At 34.8% G+C, this 16,234-nt stretch overlaps 1 protein-coding gene across 5 annotated transcripts in view; it reads left to right on the forward strand.

The window, feature by feature from the left end:
* The window catches only part of RBMS3 (RNA binding motif single stranded interacting protein 3), a 672,503-nt gene that overhangs the window by 198,520 nt on the left and 457,749 nt on the right, over positions 1 to 16,234 (forward strand). The gene's annotated exons all lie outside the window — the stretch shown is intronic.

Consider the following 16,234-nt stretch of genomic DNA (forward strand, 5'->3'; position numbering starts at 1 on the left):
CCCCCACCCACCACTCACCCCATTATTCTGACAGGCTATGTGTTTGGAGCAGAGGGAATGAGTAATGGATATTCCATAGAACTTTTCCGTGCTTAGCAGCCATAGGGTGTAAGAGTGGTTAGAGAGGGCCAAACATACCAGCTCACTTCTAAGAGACTGAAATACTCACTTCTGCCTTTGTTGTCACAGGCTGGTTGAATTATATTTATAGAAGCTTATGTTGCCTTTAACATTTCACTGGGCTCTTAAAATCAAAGTTGAAGATGAGCATCGAGAAGTTCTGAAATCATCCATGAAGGATATCATTCAGTCTTGATGAAATCATGAATTGTTTTTCTGTAAGAGGAATAATCCTGCATGTTACACTTCTTTCATAGAGAAGACAGAATCCAACTAGATTATATCGGAGGGCAGCATGACCTTGTTATTGGAATGAATCTTTATTACCATTCTACCTTCATGGCCACATTATACACTTTTTCCCCCCCAAGAGTTTCTAAGTGACTAAATATAAAGCCATACATTTGGATAAATTTAGAATTAATCATTTTTTTTTTAACTTTCTTCCTTATGCACTGACAAGGAGTATTTATGTAGCAAGTGAGGAAAGTGCAGAGTTCTGTGTTAAACCCCATGAACCTGCAGGGAGGGTGGACATTATATTTGTCATATTTTTAGGTAGAGTCACTACAGAGTATGAGGTAGTTCCTACCCATGGATCCATTCTAACAAGCAACACTGGCATGCAGTGGGGGCAGAACGTATATGCATGTTAAATGCAACTGTGTGATTCCAGCAGAGAGTAAACCTGCCCTGAGCTGGTCCACACGGACACAGAGTAAGTAAAGGAAGAAACTAAACACCACAGAAAGCCTCTTTTCTAGTACCTTTTATTTCCTGAAAGCAGAGCAAACCAAAATAAATGTTCTGGGAAATTTATGAGTCTTAGGAATTACATTTTGAAAGGAGTAGGCACCTCCACCAGGTGGGCTCACAGTCTATTGAGCAAGAAGCTCATGAAGCAAAAAGACCTGAAAAACACATTTATTCAATTTTCAAATAATGCGATTAGGTTAGCATAAAGGGGGGGGGGGACAAAAACAGTCATTTTTTAGACAAATATATGTCCCTTTGGGATATGAGATATGTGATATTTTCCTAAACTTCTTTTGTGAATTTTACTCTAAATGTATTCTGGTATTAATTTTACCACTAGTCATGTGTGATTAATGTATAAACTTACACATTTGCTTCATTCGGTATTGATATTGGCTTTTGATTTCTTTTCAGAAAAGGTTGGTTTATGTAGGAACTTTGGTATTTTTAGCTAAAGCATAAAGTTTACTCAGAATTGTCCTGTAGATACCTTTTCATAGAATGTTCATCCTGGGCCTCTTTTGAGAAAATGCCAATTTTTATGGTCTTATAGTCAGAGTTAGAAAATAATATCCACTTTTTTGGTAAATGGTCTTCATCTGTTCCCAACTCAACCAGACAGCTACAGTCGAAGTCATTTCTCCCACCAAAAAAACTCTCCCCAATTTATCATTTCCAATATTAGGACATTAGATATTTTAGATTATTTTATTATTATTATGCAGTGTTAACTTGGAGAAGGTTTTGAAATAAATGTAAAACCAAATAGGTACTTCACATGTTTTAGGAGTCACACAGCTGTACGATTTTCTTCAACAGTGTTTTGTAGCTATATATGTACTCAGAATTTACTTGTAATGACTCTTACGCATATTAGGCAGAAGTAAAACTATCCATAAGTGTTAAATATAACAGACAACATTGCTATTTTAAGCATAAATTTGTATTTGACAGCATTTAATACCTTAACCTAACTCTAATACTTTTGCACATGCAGAAATGACATGATTTTATTGGGAAACATTTTTAAATGATTGTTTTAAAATGTAAAATGGTTTAAAAATAAAATGATAGAGTTATATTGCTTTCATCTATAACTGGCATGCTACTCTTACTCATCCATATCTTCTATCTTTACAGAAGCCTTTTGTCCAGATATTCTGTTTGCTATCCTGCTGCTGTCTTTCAAGTCTCTATTTTTAGAATATTGCCTTTCATGCTAATACACATACAATACTCTCTGTTCTTACCTCTATTAGTCTATGTCAGTGTTTTCTTCCAAAATTCCCCTTCTCAGGATGTCCTCAGTAGACTCTATCCTATCTAAACACAACACCACCTCTTTGGAGCATTATTTGGGATCACAGATCTTATATTACCCCATCTCTCGTGCCTTTGTGATTAGTTTGTGTTCTTTGTCTAGATTATAAATTTCTCTGGCTCTGAGTGGGACTTATTTTCTCTTACCAAAGTGTGAGGACATAGGACAGTTCCATGTGGTTACTTAAATTCTAAGGGCTTCACCTTTCTCTCTGAGAACCTTTGATTTTGCATCAGTGGAAAGTACAAACATGGCTGGACATGTGTTCCCTAGGCCTGTGAAAACAAAGAAATGTACAGATACACATGTTTCCCAGAGTTACTTTTTAAAAGTCATTGTTTCTGACTCAGAATATTCATTTTATTAGTGTGGACTTATCCCTCTTACTTGTTTGAAGTTATCTATCTTCACTTATCAATGATTTTATAAATATATGAGAAATTAGGTACAGTGATGTATTTTTAAAATGATATGCAAAATATAATAATGTGTAATGTGCAAATATGATATGTGTATTCAATTCACTAAAATTTATATAAATTTACAATACCATATAAATAAATAACTTTTCAAATATAAAAAAAAAGACATAGTCCTTCAAGGACTTTATGGTATAAGTCTATACCAAAACAATCTCTAAGTAATAATCTTAGTTTTCTTGGACAAGTTACATAACATCTCTGAACATCTGTTTTCTCAACTGTCAAATGAGGTTATTTATTCCTACAATGCTAATGGTGTTTTCGAAATTACATGGAACCATGTTTGCTATGTGTCTGTCCTATTTCTTCTCATAGGAAATGTTGTAGCCAGGGATCCTACATAATTTACATAATTTAATGCAGTTTTGAGTATATTTTAAGTGCTGAAGGAATGTGTGTTTCATGAATTGACATGTGTTTACTGAGACTGGCTTTGTTAATAGCAAATAGTGTAAGGATTTAAAGGATGTTTCTTTCATACATTTTGGTGCTGGCTATATGATAGCCCTCTGGATTTTTCAGGGCCTATAAACCTGATGTCTTTGAGAAAAAGCACATTCCGTCACAGCAGCAGGTGGTGAAATTCATTCTAATTGAGTTGGATAGGTTCTGGAAAAAAATGCTTCTTTTGTTCACCCTTTGTTATGCTGTTCATTCTGTAATGTTGTTTTACAAGTTCAAAGGTAAGAAGGAAAAAAAAAGAAGCCTAAAGATTCTTGCTTCCTTACTTTGTGAAACCATAGTAATAGCGTATAACATTTAAGGCATGGTTATTGTCATATGATTTGATGCTTACTATTGTTCTTACTAACTTATTGGTAAATTATATTGCTATTAAAATAGTTATTTATTTTTCCCTTTAGTAAAGGAACAAGGACTCTGGAGTATGAGAGAAAAAACTCATGAACATAGCTTAAAAAAAAAAATTATGAAAAAATAAATTGAGTTTGAAAGATGAATGTATCATTTGTTATTGTTCTGCAAGTGGCTGTAAGTGGGCTCAGATGTCTCTTTATCCATAAAATATTGGTAATATAAGGACCCTGTTTCATATGATCATTTGAAAAACTGGCATGAATTTCTCCCTGTATTGTAGAACAAGAGAAAATTGCAAGGTGTGCATTTAATTTCTGCTTCTCTTAAGAAAAGATAGTTCATTTTAATTGCATCCAGATAGACCTACTGCTAGTTTAGTTTGCATCAGCCCTGAATTGGAAGAAACTCATAGTCAAGAAGCATCTTTGGAACACTTCTCTATGCCACTTATAAAGATACAGATTCTCTCAATAAGCAATAAGAAGCTTAAGCTGCAGGTATCACAGCTATTCATATCTCAGGGCTTGTCCACTATGGGAAAAGCAGGAACTGAAACAAAAGATTTTAGGGAGGAAACTGACAAAGAACACACTGCACTTTGCATTTAAGGGTGACGTGAAAAGTAACCACATTTGAGATGTACTGAATGAAATCAAGTGGCTAAGTTCCATGAGAAATATAAGGCACTTTGGAATTATGCTCGTTTAAGCAGTGGTAAAGTGTAACTATATTTGAAATCTGCATGAAATTTTAACATTTGTACTTTGAATCATTGCTACAACAGATACAATAAAACTATAGGTTTTTATTCGAGGAATGAATGAAAGAAAAGTTTTTCTAAAAAGGAGAATTATTTGAAGTAGAATTTGGAGTCCTTCTAAAGAAAATACTCCTAAAACACTATAGTTTAGAAGTTTCTCAAGGGTTCCCTTGAGGTTTTTTGATCATGATTAGAAAGTTCCTAATCTTACATGTAAGATACAAAGAAATGATGGGTAATACTCTATCTTTTCGTAGGGAAGCAAATGATGAAACAGAATGATTTGACAAAAGGGAAACTTAACAAGGCAAAGTTTCCCATATGAAAAGTAGAATTTTCCCGAATCCATCTCATATTTTAGCCATTGTTTTGAATCAAATGAAAGTAACTCCAAGTAAAATAAAAACATGCACTTGTAATTTTTATTATATATAATATTAGTATATTTATTTATTTTACATGTATAATTACCTGTGTATGTCAGCATATCTGTGTGTGGATGTGTATCACAGGGAAAAATATTTATGAGATACTTTTATTCTAAGAGAGTTTAAAACATTGTTAGATAAAGATTTACCTAAAAGTTTATCTTTTAGTTTAATAAAATGTAATAAAAGAATCTTGAAGTGAAATCCCTATAGTTCTTTGTAATTAAGCATCTGCTTTGTTACATAAACCAGAGAAGTCCTGGGGAGATTATTGTGCCTTGGGTAGTTGTCATGTTCTTTGTGTTTTTTTTGTTTTTGTTTTTTCCTGTTGTGAGAAATAATGCAAGACAGATAATAATGAGCTAACATTGCATATACAGTTGTCAAGCAAAAGTCTGTTCAAGAATTGATGAAGTATGCATATGTTTGAAATCTGTGTGAAAATTGAGCTTTTCTACTTTGCATCACTGTATTTGCCACCTCTTAGGTCCTGTTAATATGAACTAATAATGCATCTGAATATGTGTTAACGTTGTGTCCAATTCAGCCTATCTTTCCTCTCTCCTTGTTCTTTAAAAATTACTAGTGTAGAGCTGATCCTTTGGCTCTTTTTCCGGTTAGAAAAGATTTTTAAAAATCATATAAAGTGTATCTTTCCAGATAAGGTGGTTCGAATTTACAAGTGACCTCTGTAGACAATCAAAAGCCAATATGGTACATGAACTGGTGAAAAGTTAAGACACAATGACAAACAAGAAATAGTTTATCTGTTTTGAGAAGAAGACTTACTGGCACTTCTATTAACGCACAGTCTTTGGTAGCATTAAGGATCAGTCCTATCTGTATTAGCATTTACTAACATTTTTATCTTGTTTCTCATCTGAATTGCCTTAAGTATAGAAGATAAACTCTTTAACCTACCTCAGATCTGCCTACCAACCAACCCATCCACCAGTGAACCAAATAAAATAGACTAAAGGACCAAAACAAAAAGAAAAAAGAAAAAAAAAAGGAAACGAATCTCAAGGACAGGGTTAGAAATGGTGTCTTTGGGTTGTTTGTCCAAGAGAGAGCCCTGCTTAACAGGATGAGGGGAGAATGAGCTGATGATGAGCTGGGGAGTTCTCAGAAATATGGTAAGCAGAGGTTATAGTGGCATAAGATATATTTATACTAATGTGCTATGGGACTCATCCTCCATGAAATAGTTGTGCAGCATACTGGAGTCTAGAAGTCTCTTAGAACATTCCTGTAATTCATCAGAAGGGCAAATTTGTCTAGTGGCGGAATGTTGTTTGGCTACAACATTGCTTAAAAGTATTTAGATGGGAATGCCTTTCGGTGAAACCTCAACCACACTGTATTTTCTTAAAACCAGCTCGCTTCCCTCAGCTGGGTACCTAGTTGGCCACTGAAAGCATGGTTACTTTTATAACCTATACGATTGTTGGGTGGATATCAAGTGATAAGAGAATTATTTTTATCACCATTTTACTCATGAGGAAACAAACATGGACATGCTGAATAATGTGTGGACCATTATATAGTTAACCTTCAAACATGTCTGTCTAACTCTCAAAGTCTACATCTCTCTACTATTTAACTCTTTCTCCCACAAAATAATCCCCACAAGTAAGACTGGTAGTAAACGATCCTGGAGGTTATTAATGGCAAGCAGACACAAGAACAATGTTTTGAGAGGTGTTATAGAAGTGGACAGTTTGAAAGAAACATGCAGTAATTCCTACCTACCCACTTCCATCCCACTGTAAATGGTATTGATTAGGGATTCTAGTCTGTTTGTCACTAAATATAGATATAAAAGACATGGAGATTGTGCCTTGAAAGCATAGGCTCCTTTGAAATATTTTGATTATTCTGTTTGATTTAGAGTCATTTTCCTTTTTTATATTTTGGGAATCATTTTCTGATAACTTCAATTTTGCACTTATATTGACAAATGTCTAGCCTTCTGTCTGTGTTAACTTCAGAGTGGACAACAGTTTAATAAATTTAAAGTGGGAAAATAGCCACAGAACTATGCATGGGGTGGGGGGGGGGGGTAGGAAGACAAAGTATGGACAGTAATTTCTCTTACTCCCAGGACTTGGAATGAGGCATGTGCTCCCTTAAAGGCTTGCGTGGTAGAGTTTCACAGCAAACACTCTCCTTCATCTTATTTAAGTTCTGTTTGGCTGGCCTCCCATGTTTGCTCAGTGGGGATAAGGTTAAGACCTCTGAAGAGGCCACTCTATCCCAATTACTTATCCAGCCTCCCTTCTTTTCTTTAAATAGCTTGCACTTAGTTGTAGAGAGTGTTTGGGGGTCATTATCTTCTTGATGGATGAACCTAAGGATAAACAAGTATTTTCTATTTGGATTCTAAAGGTATGATAAAGTTTAATCCAAAAGACTTTTCATGTTTTGAATTTATCCAGGAACCAGTTCTTGCAGGAAAACATCCAAATGCTTGCTAAGGCCAGTTTTTCCTTTTTCAATCTGGGTTTTCGCAAAGGGCTCTTCCCCCCACCCACATAGTTTCCTATTGTCTCAAGTTGCCTTCTCGTTTCTAACTGTAACCTAAAGCCTGCTTAGACTCTCATTCCCTTCTGTGCTTTAAGGAAACCGTAAGCAGCTGTGTTCAGTTTTTTTCAACAGCTATATTCAAGCACATGCTTTATTTTCTCTTCCCACTCTACAATCCCCTGCTGAAGTTTGTCTGACTTTTTGTAGTGTTTAGATTCTAATTCCATTTCTTTCTTGCCTAATTCCTGGGAGTTATCTTTCTCAGCACTGACATTCTTCCAGACACTGATCTTATAACTAGATTCCACTTATTGGGACGATTGAGAGAATTATTTTACTTTTCTAACACCACCATCTGCATTTAGTGTAAATTTGCTGATGGAATTTTTGTAGGAAGCAACATAAGAGCAAGGCAGCCATTTTATATTCGTAACAAAAATCAAATCATTCTCAGGGAGGGCATCGATATATTTTCTCCTGTTCCTTGTCAAGCTGAAGATTGTTTTCAATAGTTATTATGAAGTACCTCTGCATTGGAAGCAATCACATCCCACGTGGCATGGAATCCCTGTTCCTCCTTGGTAACCAGTTAGCTTTGACATTGCCAGAGATTTTTTTTTTTTTTAATTTTTGGGACAAACAATGAGGAAAAATGTAAAGGCTTTCTCATTTGGATTTAACTCAGGAGCTAATGCGTTACCTGAAGCTCTGCGTTGCAAATGCTTTCGTTTGGGCTTTGTTCTCTAAACAATTTGTAAAGGGCTGTGTTCAGAATTCCCAGTCCTCATTAGCTAACTGCACACATGTGGAAACACAGAGAGGCTATGACCTTCAGATCCACTCCAGAAATACAAACTTGGTCTCTAAGTTTACAGAGGAAGTGCTTCCCTCTTGCTAGCCAGGAACTGGGACTGATGTTTTGCCCAGGTCACTCATACGTCTGAGCTGTTCCAGTCAGGAGGGAAAAAAAACGACCTCCTGGGTAATATGTGCGTCATGAAGACTTGACTCTGTCCTTGGTCCAGGGAGCAGCAGCTCACTTAAAGTGCACAGGCCCTTGTGATTCACGGGTAGGGGGAGTGTGGGGTGGGGCACAATACATGGACCCAAAGAAAGTGGAAATTATTGATAATTAGTCTGTGAGAAGTCAACCAAAAAAATTAACTTAAGAGGCAGTGAGGATGCCTTCTTTTTAAAATTTTTCTAATTTATTTATTATGATTGACAAATAAGAATTATATGCATTTATCATGTACAACATAATATTTAAAAATATGTGTACACTGTGGAATGGCTAAATAGAGCTAATAGCTCTATTTATAATGACTAAATAGAGCTAAATAGAGCTAATTAACATGCATGCCATCACATTATTTTTTGTAGTAAAAACATTTAAAATCTTCAATTTTTATGAATATGATACATTATTATTAACTGTAGTCAACCTATTGTGCAATAGATCTCTTAAAATTATTCCTCCGTCTAAATGAAATTTTGTACCATTTGACCGACATATCCCAACCCCATATCCTCCTCAGTCCCCAGCCCCTGCTAGACACTATTCTACTCTTCGCTTCTATAACTTTGCCTTTTTTAGATTCCTTATGTACGTGAGATCATGTGGTATTTATCTTTCTGTGCCTGGCTTATTTCATTTGACATAACGTCCTCCAAGTTCATCCATGTTGTCACAAATGACAGGATTTCCTTCTTTTTTTAAGGCTGAATAGCATTCCATTGTGTATATATACCACATTTTCTTTTTCCATTTATCTGTTGATGGACATATAGTTGATTCCATATCTTGGCTATTGTGAATAATGCTGCAATGAACATAGGAGTGCAGATATCACTTTGAGGGCCGCCCCGTGGCGCACTCGGGAGAGTGCAGCGCTGGGAGCGCAGCAGCGCTCCCGCCGGGATCTTGCCAGTGCGCCCACAGGCTGAGCGTGGTGCGGCTGGTCACAAAAAAAAAAAAAAAGAAGAAGAAGTTTCACATTTGCAGATATCACTTTGACATACTGATTTCATTTCCTCTGAATATATATCCAGTAGTGGGATTGCTGGATCATATGATAGTTGTATTTTTAACTTTTTGAGGAACTTTCATACTGTATTTTATAATGGCAGTAGTAACTTACATCCCCATCAATGGTGTACAAAGGTTTTCTTTTTTCCACATCCTAGCCAAAACTTAGCTTTTGTCTTTTAAAAAATTTATTTATTTTTCACTGACACATATTGATTGTACATATTTATGGGGTACAGAGTTATATTTTAATACATGTATACAAGGTGTGATGATCAAAGGGTAATTAGCATATTCTCATTGCAAGAATTTATCACTTCTTAGTGACAAAAACATTTGAGCTCCTTTCCTCTAGCCATTTGAGAACACACAATCGTTTTTAATTATAGATGCCTAGCACTACTGTATACCACTAAAACTTACTTTTCTTATCTAGCTGTAATTTTGTATTCATTAACCAACCTCTCCTTGTCCTCTCTCCTTTTCCCCTTTCCAGCCTCTAGTAACCACAATTCTATTCTCTGCTTCTTGAAAGCTCGACCTTTTTTTAAGCTCCAACATATCCGTGAGAACATGTGTTGTTTATTTTTCTGCACCTGATTTATTTCACTTAACATTATGCCATGCAGGCTCATCCATGTTGCTGCAAATGACAGGATTTTTGTATTTTACAAGGCTGAGTAGTATTCTGTTGTGTATATAATGCTACATTTTCTTTATGCATTCATCCGTGAACACCTAGGTTGGTTCCATACCTTGACTATTGTGTATAGTGCTGCAATAAACATAGGGGTACAGATATCTCTTTGGTATGTCAGTTTCCTTTCCTTTGGATAAATACCCAGCAGTGGAATTGCTGGGTCAAATGGCAGTTCTGTTTTTATTTTTTTGAGGAAACTCCAGACTGTTTTTCATAATGGCTGTACTAATTTACATTCCTACCAACAGTGTATAAGAATTCTATTTTCTCTGCATCCTCACCAGCACTTGTTATTTTTTTGTCTTTTTGATAATAGCCAGTCTAACTGGAGTGAGATGATATCTCATTGTAGTTTTGATTTGCATTACCTTGATGATTAGTGATACTGAGTATTTTTTCATATGCTTGTTCTCCATTTGTATGTCTTCTTTTGAGAAATGTCTATTCAGGTCATTTTCCCACTTTTAAATCAAATTGCTTCTTTGTTTGTTTGTTTGTTTTGCTATTGAGTTTTTTATATATTCTGGATATTAATCTTTTGTCAGATGAATAGTTTATAAATATTTTCTCCCATTCTGCTGGTTGTCTCTTTGCCCTGTTGGCTGTTTCTTGCTGTGTAGAAGCTTTTCAGTTTCATGTGATCCCATATGTCTAGTTTTGCTTCTATTACCTGTGCTTTCAAAATATTCTTCATTAAATTTTTGCCCAGACCAATGTCATGGAGTGTTTTCCCTGTGCTTTCTTCTGGTAGTTTTATGATTTCAGGTCTTACATTTAAGTCTTTAACCATTTTAAGTTTCAACTTTTCCCCATTCAGTGTGATGTTAGCTGTGGGTCTGTCGTATATGTGTTGACATATTTTCCTTCTATACCTAATTTGCTGAATTTTTTTTCATGAAGTGACGTTGAATTTTATCAAATGCTTTTTCTGTATCTATTGTGATCATGTGGTTTTTTTCCTTTATTTTGTTGATGTGGTGTATCACATTTATTGACTTGCATATGTTGAGCCATCCTTGCAAGCCTGGGATAAATCTCACTTGATCATGGTCAATAATCTTTCTGATGTGCTATTGAATTCAGTTTGCTAGTATTTTGTTGAGAATTTTTACATCTATGTTCATCAGTGATGTTGGCCTATAGTTTTCATTTTTTACTGTGCCCTTGTCTGATTTTGGTATCAGATGATGCTGGCCTCATAGAAGGAGTAGGGAAGAATTCTATCTGCTTTGAACTTTTTGGAATAGTTTGAGAAGAATTGTTATTAATTCTTGAAAAGTTTGGTAGAATATATCAGTGACGCCACCCAGTCTTGGGCTTTCTTTGTTGGCAGACTGCTGACTACTGATTTCATCTTGTTATTCATTATTGGTCAGTTCAGGTTTTCTATTTCTTTTTGATTCAGTGTTGGTAGATTGTATGTGTCCAGAAATTTATCCATTTCCTCTAGGTAAATGAAAATTTGTTGGTACCTAGTTGTTCATAATAGTCTCTAGTGATTCTTCGTGTGTTTGTGGTATCAGTTGTAATGTCTCCTTTTTACATTTCTGATTTTCTTTATTTGGGTCTTCCTTCTTTTTTTCTTAGGTTTTCTAGCTAATGGTTTATCAATTTTGTTTATCTTTTCAGAAAACCAAACTTTTCATTTCATTGATCTTTTTAATCTTTTTTTTTGTTTGTTTGTGAAGCAATGTCTTATTGGGGTTTTAATGTGCATTTAACTGATGAATAGTGGTGAACATTTTTTCATATACATGTTGGCCATTTTATGCCTTCTCCTAAGAAATGTCTATTCAGATACTGTGCCTACCCATTTTTAAATTGGATTGTTTGTTTTCTTGCTATTGAGTTGAGTTTCTTATATATCTTATATATTAACCCTGATCAGATGTATGGTTTGTGGATATTTTCTTCCATTGCATAGGTTGTTTCTTCACTCTCTTGATAGCTTCTTTACATTCATTCTTTCAGATGCTTTTAGTTTGATGTAATACCATTTGTCTATTTTGACTTTTTTTTCCTATGCTTTTGAGGTCCTATTCACAAAATCATTGCCCAGACCAATGTCATGGAGATATCCCCCTATGTTTCCTTCTTCTTGTTTTACAGTTTCAGGTCTTCCATTCAAGTTTTTAATTCATTTTGAGTATATTTTTGTATATAGTGTGAGATAAACATATAATTTCACTTTTTTGGATGTCAATATTAAGTTGTACCAATACCATTTATTGAAAAGACTCTCTCCCTGTTGTGTGTTCTTGGCACCTTTATCAAAAGATCAATTGCTTGTAAAAGCATGTATTTATTTCCGGGCTCTCTATTCTATTTCATTGGTCTACATGTCTGTTTTTATGACAATACCATGCTGTCTTAATTACTATAACTTTGTAGCATAGTTTGAAGTCAGGTAGTGTGATGACTTCAGCTTTGTTCTTTTTGTTCAAAATTACTTTGGCTATTTGGGCTCTTTTGTGGTTCCATGCAAATTTTATGATTGTTTTTTCTATTTCTATGAAAAACCTCATTGGAATTTTGATATAAATTGCATTTACTCTTTGATCACTTTGGGGAGTATGGATATTTCAATGATTAATTCTAATTAAACTTAACAATATTATTCTTCCAATCGATGAACATTGGATATTTTTCCTTTTATTTGTGTCTTCTTCAGTTTCTTTCATCAACATTTTAATTTTCAGTGTACAGGTCTTTTTCCTCCTTGACTAAATTTATTCCTAAGTATTTATTTATTTTGGGGGGTAGTTATTGTAAATGGTTTTCTTGAATTTTGGGGGGTACTTAATTGTTAGTGTATAGGAAACTACTGTTTTTTGTATATTGATTTTGTATCCTGAAAACTTACTGAATTTGTTATTATTTCTAACAGTTTTTGGGTGGAGTCTTTAGGTTTTTTTAATATATTAATTCATGCCATTTGCAAACAGGAAGAATTTAACTTCTTCCTTTCCAATTTGGATGTCTTATTTCTTTTTCTTGCCTTATTGCTCTGTCTAGGACTTCTATTACGGTTTTGAATAAAAGTGGCAAAAGACAAGAGAGGGCATTCTTGTCTTTTCCTGATCTTTAGAGAAAAAGCTTTTCACTTTTCACTATTCAATATGATGTTAGATGTAGGTTTGTCATACAGACTTTAGGGTATTGAAGTACATTCCTTCTATACCTAATTTGTTGAAAGTTTTTATCATGAAAGGATGTTGAATTTTGTCAAATGCTTTTTTGCATCTATTGAGATGATCATATGATTTTTGTTTTCTATTCTGTTAGTTCTTTATTCTATTAGTGTGGTGTATCTCATTTATAGATTTACATATTGAGCTATCTTGCATCCCTGAGATAAATCACACTTGATTATGGTGAATGATCTTTTTAATTTGTTGTTGAAGTCAATGGTGTGGTAGTATTTCGTTGAGGATTTTTGCATCTATGTTCATGAGGGATATTGGTGTATTGTTTGTTCATTTGTTTGTTTTTCCTTGTAGTGTCCTTGTTTTACTTTGGTATCAGGATAATACTGACCTTGTGATTTGCATTTGGAAGTAGTTCCTCTTTTTCAATTCTTGAAAGTGTTTGAGAAGGATTTATATTGGTTCTTCTTTAAATGTTTGGTAGAATTCAGCAGTGAAGCCTTTAAGTCTTGGGCTTTTCTTTGATGGGAGACCTTTTATTACTGTTTTAATCTCCTTACTTATTATTGGTCTGTTCAGATTTTCTATTTCTTCATGGTTTGGTGTTGGCAGACAGTATGTGTCTGGGAATTTATATTTCTTCTAGGTTATCTAGTTTATTGGTGTATAATTCTTTATAGTAGTCTCTTATGATCCTTTGTATTTCTGTGGTATCTGTTTTAATGTCTTCCCTTTTATTTCTAATTTTACTTATTTGTCTCCTTTCTCATTTTTTAGCCTACCTGTAGGTTTCTTGGTTTTATTTATCTTTTCATAAAACCAACTCTTAGTTTAGTTGATGTTTTGTATTGTTTTTCTAGTTTCTATTTTATTTATTTCTGCTCTGTATTTTATTACTTTCTTTCTTCTACTAACTAGATTTAATTTGTTCTTTTTTTTCTAGTTCCTTGAGGTATAACATTGGGATACCTTTTTTCTATCAGCTTTATTTAAAAACAAGTGGGGTTTTTTTGTTTGTTTTACAAATACATTTTCAGAGTCATTAAACTTTCTGTATTATTTAAGCAAATAAACTTGGTTCATTATTTTTCTAAAAATAATATTCTATTCATGGAAAATCTGTATGTGTGAATATAATCTTTGCTTTGTATTACTGAAATCTTAGAAATAACCTAAATATGTATAAATGGGGAATGGCTAAACTGTGGTTAAAAGCATATAGAGTATTTTACAATTATTTTAAAGGATAATTGTTAAGACTCTAAGGCAACATGGAAAACTACTGACAGTATAATGTTAATGTGGAAAAAGAAAATCTATGTAAGCTCTGCTAATAAGTAGTTCAAAACATGATGTATGATAATACCTGAAGATGTTTTTGCTTGATATAGGTAATTATTGGTTGACATGTCTGTTTTCTTCTCTGGACTATGAATTCTTTGAGGGAGGAATTATAGTTTGCTGCATGTGCAAAACCAAGACCTAGAACATGATAAGGGCTAATAAATATTTCTCAATGAACTCATTAAAAGATAGCAAAACAAGCAAATTACAAAATTGTATATGTGATTGAACCTAAATTCTGTAAAAACAATGCATTTAGAATGCTAAGGACTTGAAAAAATTATGGAACAGTGATTGCAAGTATTCTTTGTATAGTGAAATATTGATTTTTGAAAGTCCATTTTATTTTTTTAAAGAAATGTGCTATTTAGGAAAACAATAATAATTACTACAGCAGTGTCAACATAATTTAACAGTAATAAAATGCAACAAGAAGAAAACACTCCCTTATTCAATTAAAAGGAAGTTTAAAGTTGTTTTCAGTCATTAAAATTCATTTTATGTATAAACTTTAGGATCTTTATTATTTGGAGAGAGATGTCAAAAATGATCAACTTCTAACTGCTTATCATAGGACTGTAAGGCTGTTTATGATCTGGCTTGTCCTCTGCTCTATCACCAGAGCTACTGCACTTTTTGTGTAATGTGAGCCCTATACAACTGTGGAGTGAGGAAGTATTCACACTGTAATCAATGTGAATAGTGCCATTAGAGTTGTGCAATGAGCAACCTACATGGCCATAGTGATGGCCCTAGTCAGTTCTTATCTCTTACCACATATGCAACATTTCCCATCTATTTACATGCCATATGCAAAGGCACTTTGGTGTCAATTCCCTTTGCCTGAAACATCACACTCACACACACACACACACACACACACACACACAGAATTAATAATGTCTGGTATTTATTGAGCATTGAGCACTTACTGTGTACAGAAATTATGCTAAGAGTTTTCCATACATTATTGCAGAGTTTTTGAAATTGTTATAAATATTGTCTCCATTTTATAGGTGAGAGAGAAAAGGAACTTGCCTAAGTTACCACAACATGAAATAGCTGATCTGGGGTGCAAATTCAGGTCTGCCTTGCTCTAAAGCCTGACCACTTAATCTCTTACATGTCCTTCCTCTTCCATGCTGCCTTTGTGTTCTTCCTCGACTTGCAAGACTCAGCTGGTGAGCTCCAGGTCTTCAGTTTCCCCATTTCCTTCACTCCAGCCCAAGCTGACTTAGATATTCTTTCTCTGTATACCTTAATACAACTTTGTTCTCCCAAAAGCGTAACCATCATTTAGCAAACTGGATGTGATCAGTGATTTTTCTTTTTCATGTGTCTCTTAAACCATGGGCTTATCAAGAGGAAGACAGGAAAAAAAAAGAAAGAAAGAAAGAAAGAAAAGACTGTATCTTGTTCATTTCTTGTTCACTTTGCTTAGCACATGCTTGACACATGAAGTAGTTATCCAATACATGTCTGGAAAAATAAAGCAATAAATGGCTTAACCACATCTTAGATCCTCAGTTTATAGATATAGCACCAAGAATTGGTCATGCAGATTAAAGAAGATTCCTGGGAGCGCCCGAGCCGCGCCGCGACTGAACAGCCCGAGGCGGCAGCGGCTGAGATCGGGGAAGGCGGCAAACCAGAGACAGAGAGTGAGCACCCGACCTGGCACAGCACTGTGAGTGATCCCTGGCACAGCTCTGTTCGGGGGGTGGATGCCCACGCGGCTCCCGCCTGCACCACCAGCCCACTCACTGCACGGTGCTGCCTCCATTTTCCCAGGTGCGGGCAGCCCCG

Source organism: Cynocephalus volans, chromosome 11 (genome assembly GCF_027409185.1).
Source record: "Cynocephalus volans isolate mCynVol1 chromosome 11, mCynVol1.pri, whole genome shotgun sequence".
Classification (NCBI taxonomy): domain Eukaryota; kingdom Metazoa; phylum Chordata; class Mammalia; order Dermoptera; family Cynocephalidae; genus Cynocephalus; species Cynocephalus volans.